Source organism: Carassius carassius, chromosome 50 (genome assembly GCF_963082965.1).
Source record: "Carassius carassius chromosome 50, fCarCar2.1, whole genome shotgun sequence".
Classification (NCBI taxonomy): domain Eukaryota; kingdom Metazoa; phylum Chordata; class Actinopteri; order Cypriniformes; family Cyprinidae; genus Carassius; species Carassius carassius.
The window spans coordinates 3,149,205-3,165,791 of NC_081804.1; the positions used below are offsets into that span (position 1 = coordinate 3,149,205).

The 16,587-nt window shown below is 37.6% G+C and overlaps 1 protein-coding gene across 5 annotated transcripts in view; it reads left to right on the forward strand.

The window, feature by feature from the left end:
• The first annotated feature begins 2,428 nt into the window (after window positions 1–2,428).
• LOC132133779 (plexin-B2-like) overlaps window positions 2,429–16,587 on the forward strand; it is a 157,279-nt gene continuing 143,120 nt past the window's right edge. For all 5 annotated transcript variants that reach the window (XM_059546744.1, XM_059546748.1, XM_059546745.1 and 2 more), the window contains exon 1: window positions 2,429–2,756. The gene's annotated coding sequence lies outside the window, so the exon portion shown is untranslated. The remainder of the gene's footprint in view (window positions 2,757–16,587) is intronic.

Genomic DNA, 16,587 nt, shown 5'->3' on the forward strand with positions numbered 1-16,587 from the left:
GTGTGCATAAATACACAACTTTAAGCAAACAGCACTAAACATTTCATAGAGTGCAGCAAATTGTGTCATTCAGGGCCATATTTAAGTCTTGCAGCATCCTTTAGTGCCTTCCTTAATGGGTAACTAAATTAAATAGCAACTGAGCTGAAGGTTATGGCTCAATATAAATTAGTATACAATATTCTATATTTGATTTCTGAAATGAACTTCCAATGCAAACATAAACAATACAGTAGCACGGAAACACTTTGGTACTTAACAATGCAGTCACACTTAAAGTAATCCAGTCACACATGTGTCTGTCTGCTCTGGCCTGTAACTCATCACTCACAGGGTTGCCAGTGAAGGCCGTTTCTCTGCATGGATCTCATTACTCCATCTCTCTCTTTTTCATTTCCCTGTCTCTCTCTCTTACTTCCATCTTGTTTACAGCTGCCTCAGCTTTAAGTCTGACTCAGGGCTTCCACTCTTGATTCATCCCATGAGTCTCTGGGACAGTGGCTGCTCTCTTCCCAGACATGCATATTTGCATAACCATAAATCACTCACCAAAAGTGACACTGTAGACAATGATGCTCTGGGTCTCGGCCTCTTTGTTTCTGCACAGCTACGGGTTTCAGTCCAAATAAAGAGATGAATCTTATAAAACAACACTTAAAGAACACATCCAAATCATATTTCACCCCCTCCACCCCCAATATTCAAATGAAAGACATATAAAATAATGTTTCGCCCAAAGAAAATATGTGACAATTAAGCATATCCCTCCTTATTCTTTATATGATTTTCTTTGCATTGTGACATTATTTTCATGACAATTAATCATATCCCTCTTCCCATTTTCATTACTGTAATGCAAAGTATCTGTAAATAGGAATTATATTTTATTATTTAAATAATATTAAAACATGAATATAAAATAAAAATTGACATATTTTGAATTATTATTATTATTATTATTTTATTTTGGCATTATTTTCAACACAGCTAAGCACATACTTCCTCCCATTCATCTGTAATGCAAAAAGAAAAAAATATATATATTTTTTTAAATCTCATTCTCTGAATACGAACTGCATTATATTATTAAAATAATATAAAATATGCACACTGGAAAAAATCATTCCCTAAAATATAAATTATATATTTAAATGTTTTTATTATAATAAAATATTAAGTATAGAATATATTTGACATTATATGATAAATGTTTATATATATATATATATATGTGTGTGTGTATACTGCATATATATATATATATATATATATATATATATATATATATATATATATATATATATATACACACACATACATATATACACACATACATATATATATACATATATATATATTTGACACATTATACTATTAATGTAAAATGTCATTTATTTTTATTTTTTTATAATCTTTACAAAAAAAATGAAAGAAATAAAATATAAAAACTTATATGTAAAACATCTAGATTGTTTATAGTAGTAGAATTGGGGCTTAAACATTTTTTAAAATGATAATTCACTAGGTTTAATTTTCTCTTCCCTCATGTGGAAATTGTTTGGAGTCTCTTGAGCCCTGCACAAGACTGCTGGCAGAGAGCATTTAGAACCAGCTCTCAAATTTACAGCCCCTTACAAAAGAATCCCATATAGAGATCTGGGTTTGACATCTCGTGGTTTGATTGAACACTTCATATTTTGCTTCCCCACACAGAGTGACAGAAATAGGATAATTTACTGTACAGCCCCTGACAGGAATAAACTACACCGTGTCCCACTCCGGGGAGATGGATGCGACTCTGTTACACTTTCACACGGTGACTTGAACTGTTGACAGATAATACACTCGATGGAGTTTGATCTGTCAGAAAAGTGAAAGTTGTTTGAGTTCTGCTGAATGCTGACTGTGCTGCTTAACACAAAAAATAAAAACACAAATAAATCTAATTAAAATAGCATTTTAGGGGTACCATGGTATCACAGGGTAATATCATGGTACGTTCCTATAAAACATGGTACAGCTGGATAAATAGATTATTAATTTGTGTTCAATTACAAAAAGTATGGTACTTTCATTTATCATATATAGTAACTTTTTCATTACTATGGTATTATCTAGTATTCCAAGGCACTTATATCATGGTGGTACACATCACAAAAATACATTGTATTGTCATTGTACATTTCTAAAACAACATAGTGTAAGGATGATGGCAAAAAAATAAAATAATTGGTAATACCATGGAACTTTTATAAGTGCCAGACTACAGCTTTAAAAGTAATGATTAAATTTGGAAGACATGCTCTTTTCACTAATCTACACTAGATTAAAAGCACTTTAAGATCGAGCTTTCTCCTCCATCAGGTCTTCACTGGTTCTGTGGTTTAAAGCTCTCAGCGCGGGGAAGGGGAGGAGACACACACACACTCACACACACACACACACACACATCCATCAGCTCCGTTCCTCCGTTCGCGAGTAACCTGCAGGAGGAGGCGAGCGAGATCAGACCTCCAGGTGTGTGTAGATGTGTGTGTGTGTGTGTTCCCGTCACACCTGGATGCATCATGTGATCAGATACCTGGGCGTGGAGCAAGCGTTCAGCGTGTTAATCGGTAACGGGAATCCCGAAACCGCAGATCTCTTGTCGCTCCGCGCGTGATTGACGTGAACTTTCCGTGCACCGGGAATCTATCTATTCCTCTCGACTCGATCTAAAGGAAATCCGTGGTGTGGACGCTGCAACCACTGCCAAGGTGAGAGTCTGTGTGTGTGTGTTTGTGTCTGTCGTGGAATATTGTGCGTTGCTGTCTCCAGCAGCTCGCGCTTGTGTTCGGTTTCAGACGGGATGTGTATCCCGGACTGAGACGCATGTTGCATGTGAGATGAATGATGTCACTGCACTGACTGATGACTGGGTTGTCGTTTTAACATTCGTTACTTGAACTATCGTTATTTATGTCATTAGTAGCTTACTTTTGTTTAATATTACTAGGTATTTGTTTATAATTTCACTAGTAAGTAGGCTATTCAACAGACTCTAGTATGCAGTGTACGAACTGGTGTGGTGTACGAACTGGTGTGAGACTTTAAGCAGGGTCTAACGGTACCGTTTTCGGGATGCAATCGGTTGAGGTTCGTCTCGCACAATAACGCCAATGTCAGCTATGTTGAAGACGTGTTGTGTTTGTATGTAAATCTATGTTAAACTGATTAACAATGACTAGTACTTACTCTACTTTCTCTGTACTACTGTCCGAAAATGATAACGGAAAGTAGCATCCTGACTCATTTATAGGCTAATCTTACTTTTGTGGTACTGAAATGTTATGTAAACCTATATATGTTTGTATGCAAAAAAAAAAAATGTACATAGTTTTAAGACATTTTGACTATTTTGAGTGGTCCAGGCAACCCAAAGTTACTTGGACTACTCTTACATTTATGATTCCTGAAATGTTTGCAAAGGCTGTTCAAACGTAAATATATTTTTAAAGACTCAACCTTTTGTTTTGACCCAAACCCATGTATTCATTGGATCCTGCAATAATTCTGACTAGTATCAGTTAATCTTATTGCTACGCCAGTCACTATCCCCAGTAGTCTCGAGTAACTGTTCAACAAATGATAGTTTTCACATTTGTTAGTAAGCGTTTCAAATTTTTTAGTAATATTAACTATAAATTCTGTCTGTTCGATGGTTGACGAGTATATGTCCGATTCTTGTGTTTTAAATTGGCAAGTTACTTCCTTCCAAAACAGCCTACTTAGCTAGTCTTTCTCCCTCTGAAATTTAGTCACGTTATGCAAAAGTAAGCATTTTTATGTGTGTGTGTCTCAGTTGTCATTTAATTGAATCATTTATGCTATTCTCCTATGTGTAGACTACTAGTTTGACCTTGATTTGTCTTACTGGACATGATGGATTGTTAATGGGTAAGATCTAGTTTATAGTATTTCTTAGTCTCTGCTCTGCTCTTCTGAGTCCTCAGTGATTCACAACCACTAGTTGTCTGTTCTGTTTGTATCAGGTTAAACTGTGCTAGTCTAACATCAGAGGACTCTGTTTTCTATGCTTTTCCACACATTATTCACTTGCATCGCATGTGCGCTTGAGTACGGAGTACAACAGGTCCAGACGAGCTCTTTCTGTGTCTTTAACTGTGTAAACCCTGCTGTTTGTATCTGCACACTGGCTCCTTTCAGCCGGAGCTCTGAAGTTGTGTGTCTCTCACATTGTACCGCCTGGTTGTGCCTCGAAATTGTGTCTTTATTGGGCTCTTCCGTATTTCTATGCAGTGTAAGGGAGGAGACACTCCCGGGGATTTTCCTCATTAAATGCTTTAAACAAATGTGCCAGATTAGCCAGGATCGTTCTCCGTGTGGGGGCAACGGAGCCGAGGGTGGGTGTGGTGTGGTGAAAAGAACAACCCCAACAGTGAAAGGCAGTGTGTTCATAAATACACACCATCTGCACACACACACACACACACACACACACACTCCATGTAGCCAGCGTGAAATCAGGTCCTGCTCCTGCCTACAGCTCTCGGGCTTATCTGCCGTCCGGCGAGCGTTTAGAATAGAGCGACTGTCCCTTATCTGAGCTGCGAAACGCGTGATGAATGTCCTCTCCGCATGGAGCTGAATGATTTCATTCACCTTCCGAATGTCCCTGTGTTTCACGCTCAGAAATCATCAATTACCCGCAATCACCTGCAGGGCTTTCAGCGAAAGCACTTGGCCGGAGCACTTGTGTTTATCAGAAGCTAAATAAAGAAGTAGAATTTGTCTGATGTCAGCCTGGAGGAAAACAAAATGGTGAGGTTTAATGTCATACATTCACCTTTTTCCTCTGTGGTGGCACCCGTGACTTCCTTTTTTCTGTGGGGCCTGGTTTTCCATCAACAACGAATCATTCAGAACCGTTCACCAGAGAAGAAATTGCATCGTACTTCCTTTTTTCTCCCATGTGGTGTGGCCGATTAAAGGCCTTTTGAGCATGTGTTCATGTTGCCAGCTTGAGTCTGGGTGTCTTTGGTTATTTTTGTTGCCTGTCAGGCTGCTCTGCACTTAAAGTGATGCATGGTGATATTGGAGATTCTTGGAAAAGTCAGATTCTTGTTCTCGTACTGGTGTGTTGAGTCTGGCTGCTCTGAAATGGGCTTCTTGCATGATATTCTGAAAAAGTTTGGCAAGTGTTTTTTTTTTTTTTTAATCCAGTCCTGATCTTTCAGTCCGTAGAGTGACACTGAAGCCTCTACTTGAGATTCTTCTCATAGCTTTCAATTTAACAGTGCATGCTCTAATAAATAGGGAAAGTAGATGTAATGGAATAAATTGTGACACTTCCAGGTTTTCTGACCAACTGCTGCAAGTGACAGAGATGTTTTTAACTGTAAACTCGAATGCTTTGTTTTGCCCACAGCTAAATCTGATTGGACACTCCCACTCCACATTTATGAGTGATTACCAAGGTGTATTTTTTTTATAAAGTAATTAAATCATAAAAAAATAATAAAAAAAAAAATAATAATAAAATAGACAACACTGAATAAATAATAAATAAATAAAATAAATAATTTTTAAATAATTAATAAATAATTAATAAATAATAAATAATTCTGTATATATATATATTTCTTGGCTTTTCTATAGTAAATTTCACAATATATAGCACATTTTCAACATTTTATTTTATTTATTTATTTATTTATTTGTATCTGCCATTATTTTTATAGCAAATTTCAGAACAATTTTAATATAAAATAAAGTAATACTGTAGTTATAATTATAGTGTAATTTTCATATCATGCTTTATAATGTTGGAGTGCCAGTTATAGTGTTATGTTTTTAATTTAGTTAGACAAAATAATATAAAATCTGTGTATTTTTAATTAAATTTTTGTAATATTTCTGCAGCAAATTTCAAGAGATTTTGATGCAGCATACAAGCTTTTAACATTTATTAATTGTTATTATTATAGCAAATTTCTGTATATTTCTGTGTAATTATATTTTATATTTTTATTTTTTTAGTAGTAGAATAGATTTATAGCATGCAAATAATTATTGGCTTATAGGTATCGACCATAATTGTAATTTTTAATCAGTTTTACATTTTTCTCTTTACGCTGTCACCAGCTGATTGTCTGTAGACATGTGAGTCAGTCCTAAAAGGTCTCATTTTTGGTTTAATCTGGCTATTATGCCATCTTGATGTCATGTGAAGTCGAGTGAGTAGTTTTAAGTCCCCCAATCCCCCTAAGAGCTGAGTTACATCAGCATCATGGGAAATGATGGGCATAAGGTGAGATCGCATTCATTCTCAAGCTTGCTAATCAACAGCTTGTCCACGGATCTGTGCCGCCTGGGGATCTTTATGCAGCATACGGCCTTATAGTCGCTCCAGCACCATATATATATACAGTACAGACCAAAAGTTTGGACACACCTTCTCATTCAAAGAGTTTTCTTTATTTTCATGACTATGAAAATTGTAGATTCACACTGAAGGCATCAAAACTATGAATCAACACATGTGGAATTATATATGGAATTATATACATAACAAAAAAGTGTGAAACAACTGAAAATATGTCATATTCTAGGTTCTTCAAAGTAGCCACCTTTTGCTTTGATTACTGCTTTGCACACTCTTGGCATTCTCTTGATGAGCTTCAAGAGGTAGTCACCTGAAATGGTCTTCCAACAGTCTTGAAGGAGTTCCCCGAGAGATGCTTAGCACTTGTTGGCCCTTTTGCCTTCTGTCTGCGGTCCAGCTCACCCCTAAACCATCTGGATTGGGTTCAGGTCCGGTGACTGTGGAGGCCAGGTCATCTGGCGCAGCACCCCATCACTCTCCTTCTTGATCAAATAGCCCTTGATGCCTTCAGTGTGACTCTACAATTTTCATAGTCATGAAAATAAAGAAAACTCTTTGAATGAGAAGGTGTGTCTAAACTTTTGGTCTGTAATATATATATATATATATATATATATATATATATATATATATATATATATATATATATATATATACACCTCTGTACACTGACTACCCCAAGAAAGTCTTCTTCCCCACTCTTGTTCTTTCACTTCCTCCATCTTTTTACCTCTCTTTTTCATACCATCTGCTGATGGGCACAAAACCATTTCCTCAGCTTCGTTCTGGTCGCACAGATGGATTCTGGGTAAAAAAAAAGTCAGTGTTCTAGGGAAAATACGATACTGGAATGTGTGGGAGGCACTTTTGCACATGCACACAAAACCTTCGCCTGCAGGAGAACAAGATATTCGGCTTTTGCTTCAAAGAGTCTCGTTACAAGCATAACATGCTGTCAGCGCGGGCTGAAACTGTGGCGTAACATTACAGCCAGTGCTCTCCCCCTCAAGACAGAGCGATGGCATCCGTGTCAAAGCCACAGAAATGCTCTACTGTATGGATAGAGATTTGGCCTGAACCCAGGCAGGCGCTACCTCTGGAGCAAATGGGGCAAGCGGGGATTAAACCCGGTTCGTGTATAAAAGGAGAGCCTCCATTGACAGCCTTAATTAGTCTAAGACTTGCCTCATTCTGGGAAACTGCCAGGTCCTTGACTATTATAGTGGAAAATCCAGTCTGCTTCCACTTGAACGGCACCAATTCCAAATACGGCCTTTTGTTAGATTAGACAGCAAGTTTTCAGGCACGAGCTGTTACTTTCTGTGTTTGAAACTTTGGTGGAGTGCTGTAAATCAAGAGTGCAAACTTAAATGAGGTTGCAGAAGTGTGCAGAAAGTCCTTCAGATTTTCAGAGACGTTGACACCTGTCATTCAGATCTAGATCGTTTTTGCACCTTGTGTGTTGAAGCATTAAATATTTTGGCTACTTTCATAGTGCCAATAAGAGAGTAGTGCTCAGGTTTGATACATTTAACTACAAATTCACTGTAGGGATGCACATATCAGCACCATATTGGTTATGATGACTAATTATTTAAATTTCCCCCGGTTATTTACTATTTTTGTATTAATATTGTTTTAAGCTATTCTTGTTATTAAAAATGCCGAGTGTAGGTCTCAGCTTTAATGCATTATACTTACCACGTTTAGTATTCATTGTAGTGCACATATAAACATCATATCGGTTATCAGCTAATAGTGACTTTTTTAAATGTAAAAATGTTTAAAAAAAAATATTAATTTGGCTTTTTAAAATTCTTATTGCTATTGAAATAGGTGGTGTATTTCAAAAGGATTAATTATGTTGTGATGCCAAAATTTACTTTAAGAATTCACATGATTTGTTTCTATATTTATTTATTTAGTTAATATGTATAATATTGGCCATTTATCTGTTATAAGCTATAATGTGAAAGAATTTTCATATTGGTACACTTCTAATCCATAATTATGTGTCCGCAGTTTGTTTCTGGGCCTGCCTATTATCAAAATAAAATCAGATTTGTCGGAGAGTTCCAGCACAGTTTAACTAACAGGGGGCTGGGGTATTTTTTCATAAGCTCAGGTGAACTGAAGCGTGTTCTATTTGTCTTTGCACGCAGAGATTTTATGCTTGAACCCATCTCAGTCAAACGGATAAGTGCAAAATGATAGATTCCCGTGATGTGCGTGACATCGCCATTCCCTTCACCTCTGTTTCTTATTTTTTTTTCCATTCCAGTGAGGAGTTCAGTTGAGCACTGAAGGGTGTAATTCATTTCTACAGATCTGAGTAATGTCTTGTTCAATATTCAAACAAAGCACTTGCCTCACACGGAGATTGCTTTTAATTACTAACACTACACTTCTCATAATGTGGGGTTCCATGTGGCGGTGGTGCGGGCGATGTTTGTGGGGTTTCTTAGCATGTTGAGGAGGGGGAAACTCTCCAGGTTGTTAATTAAGGAATAGACGAGTCCCAGCTGAGCCAAAAACGCATGAATGAAGGGTCAGATATTTGCCAAACAGCTGGAAACCAAGGTCACGGCAACCTGAGCGAAAAAGACGGAAATGAGGAGGGGCAACCTGGCAAGAAGTCTGTGAGGAGTTGAGTCGCTTGACAAAGGAGGAGGTGGTTGCAATATTTTATTTCAGACATTAATCCAAGGCTTTACGGTGGCTTTCCTTGGACTCAAGTGTGAAAGACACTCAAAGAAAAGCAGAACTGGTTCACACAGTATTTTCAGCATGTTTTTAAAGCGTGGTGTGGTATCATGGGAACGCTGTTGTTTTTCCTTCCTTATTGAATAGACCAGCTCAGGGTAGCATGAATTTTCTTAAATGCCCTTTTTTAATATATCGTTTTTTTATATGATTATGAACTGCAGGAGCACGGTGCTTAATTATTAAAAAGCCATAGGCTGAATAGGAAAATAGCATTTTTGTAAATACATAAGCAACAGCAGATGTGCGTGTTACCAAACCCAAACAACAAGCTCGGGGTGAAATATTGTGTTATTAGAAAATATTGGAAATGTTTAGCTTTATTACCAGTGACAGATCATTTTGCTTCAATCAATAACTTTAACCTTATATATATATATATATATATATATGTATATATATATATATATATATAAATATACATGTCTGAATGTGTATATATAGTAGGGCTGGGTATCATTTTTAGGCACCGACCGAATTGCCTCGATACTATCAAGTATCGTAACGTCTTGTCGTTCGGTACCAAATTTCGATACTTATAAGGGGTTAATCTTATTAACATCAGTGAGCTAGTAAGCATGCAGCATGTTCTGACGAAAATGCATCAATTAAAATGCATGTTACGTGACCATTCACATGAGACAATTTATAAACTTTAAACTATGCTTTTACTCAAAATTCTTTCTAAACCACCGTCGAGTGTTTGTAATAACCTCAGACTGCGATCTAATGAGGGTTTTGGTCATATAATGTTGCAGAAAAATTTTATTTGTAGCCTTTTATATCAAGCTAATCACTACACCTGCTTAGAATTTCTCATGTAAACACTGTATTGTTATTAAAATTGGAAGAATCTCATGGAAATCACTTACAAAAAGTCGTAATCGCGTGTTTCTTAGCTTCATGTTTCATCTCTGTTAATCTTTTTCTGGAAGTGTGATGTATGTTCGTTGTCGGAGACATGGTGGGTTATGAACGCGTAATATGATTGAATGAGCTTCCTCTGAGTCAGAACAGTGATCACGGAGTAGAAAACAAAGGCAGCTAATCAGTTCGCGTTAAAGTAACTACTGTATAATTCAAAGATCTTAAGCATGCAGCAGTGATTCTCAAAAACTGACAAAATCCAGCCCTAATAAATAGTGTATGTGTATATACTGTATAAAGTCACTTTTTTGCATTTAGAATTATAGAATAGATATGGAATCCAACTGTAATTGAAACCATTGTTCTGAAATGAGATCTCTAATCTCCCTTTTCTGTGAGGTTATGACCTCTATATGCGATAACGCTGATGGATAGCCATTTGTAATGTGGAGAGATGAGTCAATACTTTCAGACGAGCAGTGGTTCTCGTGACTATAGCATGTGTGGGGACCCAGACGTGTGTTTGGAGGTGACCCTGATGACTTTATCAGCAGGCCATACGCTCGTGGAGCTGGAGGGGAAGACTTGTGTTGCTCTGGGACTCTCTGCGGAAACATTCCAGAGCCGATTCTCATCCAGGAATTCCAGTTATGTGCATGAAACCAGACACACAGAGAGGTGGCCGCTCCAAGACGACGAGGGCTTTGAGTTTTGTGTTTGTTGTTTTGCTTCCTGATCTCTTTAACGGCACATCTGAGTGACTCTTTTCCTTCCTGCCTTTTGCCTTTAATGTTTTTAAAGAAAAACAGTGTGGTATATGCACTCAAAAGTATTTAGGCCTCAATTTAAGACTTTTTGTTTTTAAATTGTATGTGCAATTTCCATTCATTTGGATTACACAGTAATTAATTAAACTAATAAACTACAAGAGATGTATATTTGTCAATCATATGTATATGAAGCAAGTGAGATTTAAGTGATAGTACTAATAAACTTTAAATGCACAATAATCAGTTTATGTATTTTTCATTAATACTGTTAATGATACCAGACCTACATTTCACTGCTTGTTGTATGTCATATAACTTGTACGTGACAAATAAAATCTTGAATCTAGAAAACAGTTCATTTTAGTCACATACATTTTAGTTAATTAAATGTTGCTTGTTCCACAGCTAGCTGGATTTGAACAGTTTTCATATTTATTTTTCACTGAATAATTTAAATTGTTTCAAAACTATTTTAAATTCTTTTTAAGTAAATATAATTATATATATAAAAAATCAAATAGATGCAAATAGTTCATAAACTATTCCATGATTTTTTGAGTGTGTCAACACATATGCATCAAAATGTTTATTAGTTTGTAAAATCTGTGTAATCCAAATGCAAATTTTATATGCAAATAATTACATCCTGTAAACCTATTCAAATACATAAGTCTTAAATTTAACACCTGAACACGCCCCTGTCTGCCATTGGTCAGCCAAACAGACAGCCCCTCCTTCAACTCTCACCATTGGTTGAGCCAGTGTTGCTCTTGCAGTCTGGTCAAAATTCTTCAAACCAACAGACTTTTGTTTTGTTTAAAGTATTCTTGGCATTTTAAACTGAGACAGAAGAAAGCATTTTAACATCCCAAAAATTACACACTTCAGCTTTAAATGAAAGAGTAGCATGTAAATGAGTCAAAAACAGTTCCTTCCGGCCTTTTTGCTTTATTCATATTCTTTGCCTAATTTTCCTGTTCTTCACATCCCCACATTTTCACTTGCCTTCTCTTTTTCAGTCCTTTGTTATGCTTTCTTTTTGTATTTTTCTCCCCCTCTCTTATCCGACTGTCGTGGTGCCTTGGGCTCAGCATCCGTCCTCGGATCCGTGGATGGCTGATGGTGTCGTTACAGCTGTGTGTCTTCAGTGTGTCTCCAGCTGTCCGGGTGTGCGTAGCCTGATCCGATCGGACACACAACCCACTCCATCTGACTCATCTGGGTCGAGACTCAGCCACATTGACCCCTGGCTCTTTATATAAACACACATTTCTCATGCCTGTCCCGTTTACACATGTTTACCAAAAGTACTACAGGTAAATACTTTAAAATCTACCATGGCACTAATTTGTGTACCATAGTGTTTACATGGTACTTTAAATATGCGTTGGATACAAAAAAGTACCATGTTTTTTGGATATGTACTATGGTACTATTATAATATTTTGAACAAGTACCATGATATTCTTAGAATTACTGTAGTAAAAAAAACAGTAGTACCATGCTACCTTTTAGCAAATACCATTGTACATAAATTACTGTACTATTTTGGAGTATCGTAGTATCAGAGTATCATTTGATACCACTATAGTATTGTGACAATGGTACAACATTGCTTTGTCCAAAAAAACGGTTTTACTATGGTACATGAATTTTAGTCCCATGGTATATTTCAACATATCATTTCAGATACCTCTACAGTATTTGTGTGAGGATGGTACAAAATTAACTTGGTATATGTTCAAAAACATATAGTTTTAAATTTTTGGTAAAAACTCTAGTACATGAAAATGTGTACCATGGTATATTTCGAAGTACCATATTATTACCATCTGACACAAAACAGTATATTTGTGGAATGGCGCAACATTAACTTTGCATATGTCCAAAAACATGGTTTTACCATGATACGTTTCCAAAAACAAATGTGGTGTTGTGGTAATAGCATGGTTCCAAGTCCCAAAAACATGACAAGACTAGAGTACTTTCTTAGAAGTATAAAAGTGTATTAAATGATGCTTGCTAAGAATGTTAAAATCCTTTGCTTTTTGCTTTGTACATACCCAAAACACCATAGTAATATCAGGGTATTTTGCAAGAGTATACCCTGCTCTGTTTCACTTTGATGTGCAAGATTTATTCTTTTCTTTTGTGGATTTCACATCCCAGGTCTTTGCTAATGCTTTAGGATCAGTTGCTTTCCTGACTTCCTGACTCAAACTAATGGCTGCCTTTAAGCAAATGACATCACAGTCTGTGCCGCAGACCCCATAAACATGTCTAAACATGCTAACAACCGCTCACAGATGCTAATAAGTAAAAACTCCACTCTGCTTTTGATGCAACACCACACAGTTTTACACACAAACCCAGGAAATAACCCACTTCTCAAACCCACACACAGACGCTTCCTACTTCATAGTTAAGGTGTTAGCATGTGCTTGAGGTTAGCATCAGTTTAATCTGTCGCTGTTCAGACATTTAATTATTGTGATTAGCTGTAGAAGGGACGTGGTGCGTCCGGGAAGCATTACGACTGAGATCTTGGCTCCTGAAAGCAGCTATCATACATTGTTGGTGCTAAGCTAATGCATGGCTACATGGGAAATAAGCATTTTGCTTTTCCAGATGCTTTCTCAGGAAATGCGGGCAGGCTTGTCTGCATGAGATTAGCTTGTTTGTCCACTAAATCAGACATGTCATATTGTGGACTACCAAGATTTTTATTTGTAGACTTTGATACTAATCATATTGAGTTGAATCGGGTGGATCGGTTAGTCTTCCAACTGTTGTAAAGTTGATCCATCCACCTCATTTAGTGACGGATGTTGTTTATTTGCAGTAGTCTAAATAAAACAGCCTGGTTTTCATCATGTACTTTCCCTACCTTCATTTGCATAGCCTAAAAAAATAAAACTAAAATGACATTCAGACCTTAATATGATTGTAATGGATATATGCAGAACATTTACGGCTCATATGTTAACGATTTGGTGACCTGCCTTTGAAAAGTAAAGCCTGAAAACTTCTTGAATGCTGCTGGTGAACACAAGTCATAAGCTTCACCTGAAGTTCTTCAGTTTTCCTGCGGAGATGCTTTTATTGGCATGGGGGGTGGATGATACTTCACCATAATCCACAATATATTGTGTCTCCTCTCAGACATGTTCAGTGTTAGTGTGAGAAATTTGAATCTGAGGTGATTATGGTTTTTTTCTCAGAGTTGAGAGGTTCTTCACTGCTGTTCTTAGACTTCAAACAGTAAAAGTTTAGAGTTAAAATGAATATAAATAGCAGCTCAGATCATTTGGTATTCTATCCAAGTTCACATCTGATGTTTGCTTGAAAAAGTTAAGATCACTTGGAATTGAGACTTAAGTTCATATTTAGATCACTGACATTTAATATTGGTAAAGTTTTACAGAATTTGATGAAAATGTTTGAGTTCATATCAACATCTCTGATGTTTCCTTCTTGGCAAAGTCCTAAGATCCTAAGATCATTTGGTACTAGATTTGAGACTTGTTTGAATTTATATTGAGATATCTGACATTCCCTTCTTGGAAAAGTTTGAGATTGTTTGGTTATTGGATTTGAAACATTGCTGAAAGTTGCTTGTTAGAAATGTTGAGATCATTTGGTATTGGATTTGCTGAAGTATTTGAGTTCATATTGAGATCTGACATTTGCTTCTTGGGAAAGTTTCAGATTTTCAGATTATTTTGTATTGGGTTTGATGGGAAGTGTTTGGATTCCTGTTTCCATCTTGGAAATGTTTTGACATTGTTCAGATCTCGTCTGAAGAAACTTAATTAAACATAACATTTTCTGTTTGCTCTATACAGAATCTCAGAGAAAGATTAGCTTTTTTTCTGTCCCATAGACAGACTTTTAACAAATTCCTCTCCAATTTAAAGCATCCAAACAGCGCAGCGGCTGGATTGGTGGCGCAAATTCAAGCTCCAAATTGGGTCTATGCTGGCCACTTTCCTCAGTGACACCAGATATCATTAGAAATCACCCTGTAAGCTCATTAAACAAATTGCCGGTGCTGTGCAACATGCAGTCAGTCACTGAGAGAGTGACCAGAGTTTATTCCGAGGACTTGTTCAAGAGTCCCAGACAAACAGGTGCTTTATGAAGCACTTTTGATTTCTACCGCAGTGTCCCGTCTTTTAAACACAAGGGTCAAAACTCCTGCTGGGATAAATGGCTTCTATAAGCACACGCTTTAAGTGACTTACTAAAAATAATGCTGCAACTCCGGAAGTAATTGCGGTGGAGAGGCGAATGGTTTGGCCAGCCCCCCTGTCGAGCCCAGCGGCAAGACCTTTCTCTCGCTGATATGTTTTAAGACCAAGTTATTCGATTTAGACCGACAAGAGCTCTGACTGAAAGCTTGAGCCAAACATCAGGCTGCGGTTTTCATTCACAACAACGCAGATCGATTTTGTTTACCTGAGTATTAGCTTACACGCTCACAATCTCAATTTCTTTTTGCTTTCATAAATCCTGCGAATTCTTTCCTCGTCCAGGGTTTGTGTTCCCCAGCCCGAGGGGGGAGTGTGTAGCAGACGGATCCATGAATTCCTCATCGCTAAATCTGTTAGCTGATCAATAATTCAGTCTCGATCCAATCTCACCTGCGTCTATGTGGCCCTCATTTCAACGAGGCGGACTGTCCTTGAGCTGAGCACGTGCGCAAGCGCATTGGGAAGTCGTGGCCTAATGGTTAGAGAGTCGGACTCCCAATCGAAAGGTTGTGAGTTCGAGTCACGGGCTGGCAGGAATTGTGGGTGGGGGGAGTGAATGTACAGACTTAGGTGCCCTTGAGCAAGGCATCGAACCCCCAACTGCTCCCCGGGCGCCGCAGCATAAATGGCTGCCCACTGCTCCGGGTGTGTGCTCACAGTGTGTGTGTGTTCACTGCTCTGTGTGTGTGCATTTCGGATGGGTTAAATGCAGAGCACAAATTCTGAGTATGGATCACCATACTTGGCTGAATGTCACTTCACTTCACTTAGAGCATGTTTGTGTCCGCCACACATACCCCATGGGCACGCTGGCGTATCAAAGGAAGTGATCTCATTACCAGGTACAGGATGTATGAAGGTGCCAGTCTAGCCTTTGTGATTAGTAGAGTCGGTTGAGGGGGGTCCTGACCCCTGCTAACGGCGACCGTCTCATCTCTTTCCAGCAACGAGCGTGGAGCTGTTTCCTCCAGTGATGACCGCGCAGAGTCACGGTCGCAGGACAAGGGCACGGATACCCCCGCTTCATATCATACCTCTGCTCTCTCATCTGCATCCACATGCCTCTAGTCGCTTTATCAAAAGCTGGGTGTTTTTTTATTTATGTCAAGTGCTCAAACTAAGCTCTCTGAATGTCCTCTGTGTCACTCGGCCTCAAAAACAAGATCCAAACACAACATTTTATCTCAGCATTAGCCTGTTTGCGTGTCTCTTGCTCTCTCTGTGGCCAATAAAAGAAAGGCTGGAGGCCAAACTGCAGACGGGACACCCAATACTACCTCTCTTACTAAAAACCTTTATGAGAGCAAGAAGTGAGTCTTTGTACATCATCTGCCTGCTGACTCCATTAGAGACCTCATTCTGAAGATGCCCATCTTTGATGTAGTTTACTCTTGAATTTTGGAAACCTTTAAATATTTATTAGTCATGACAAGAATCACTATGTTAGTGTTATTTATTATTATTTTGTTTTTTAAATAAACTTTCATATTTAACAAGTCTCAGGTTGTTTGTGCTATAGATTCAAATAAACCTTAAATCAGGCTGCCTT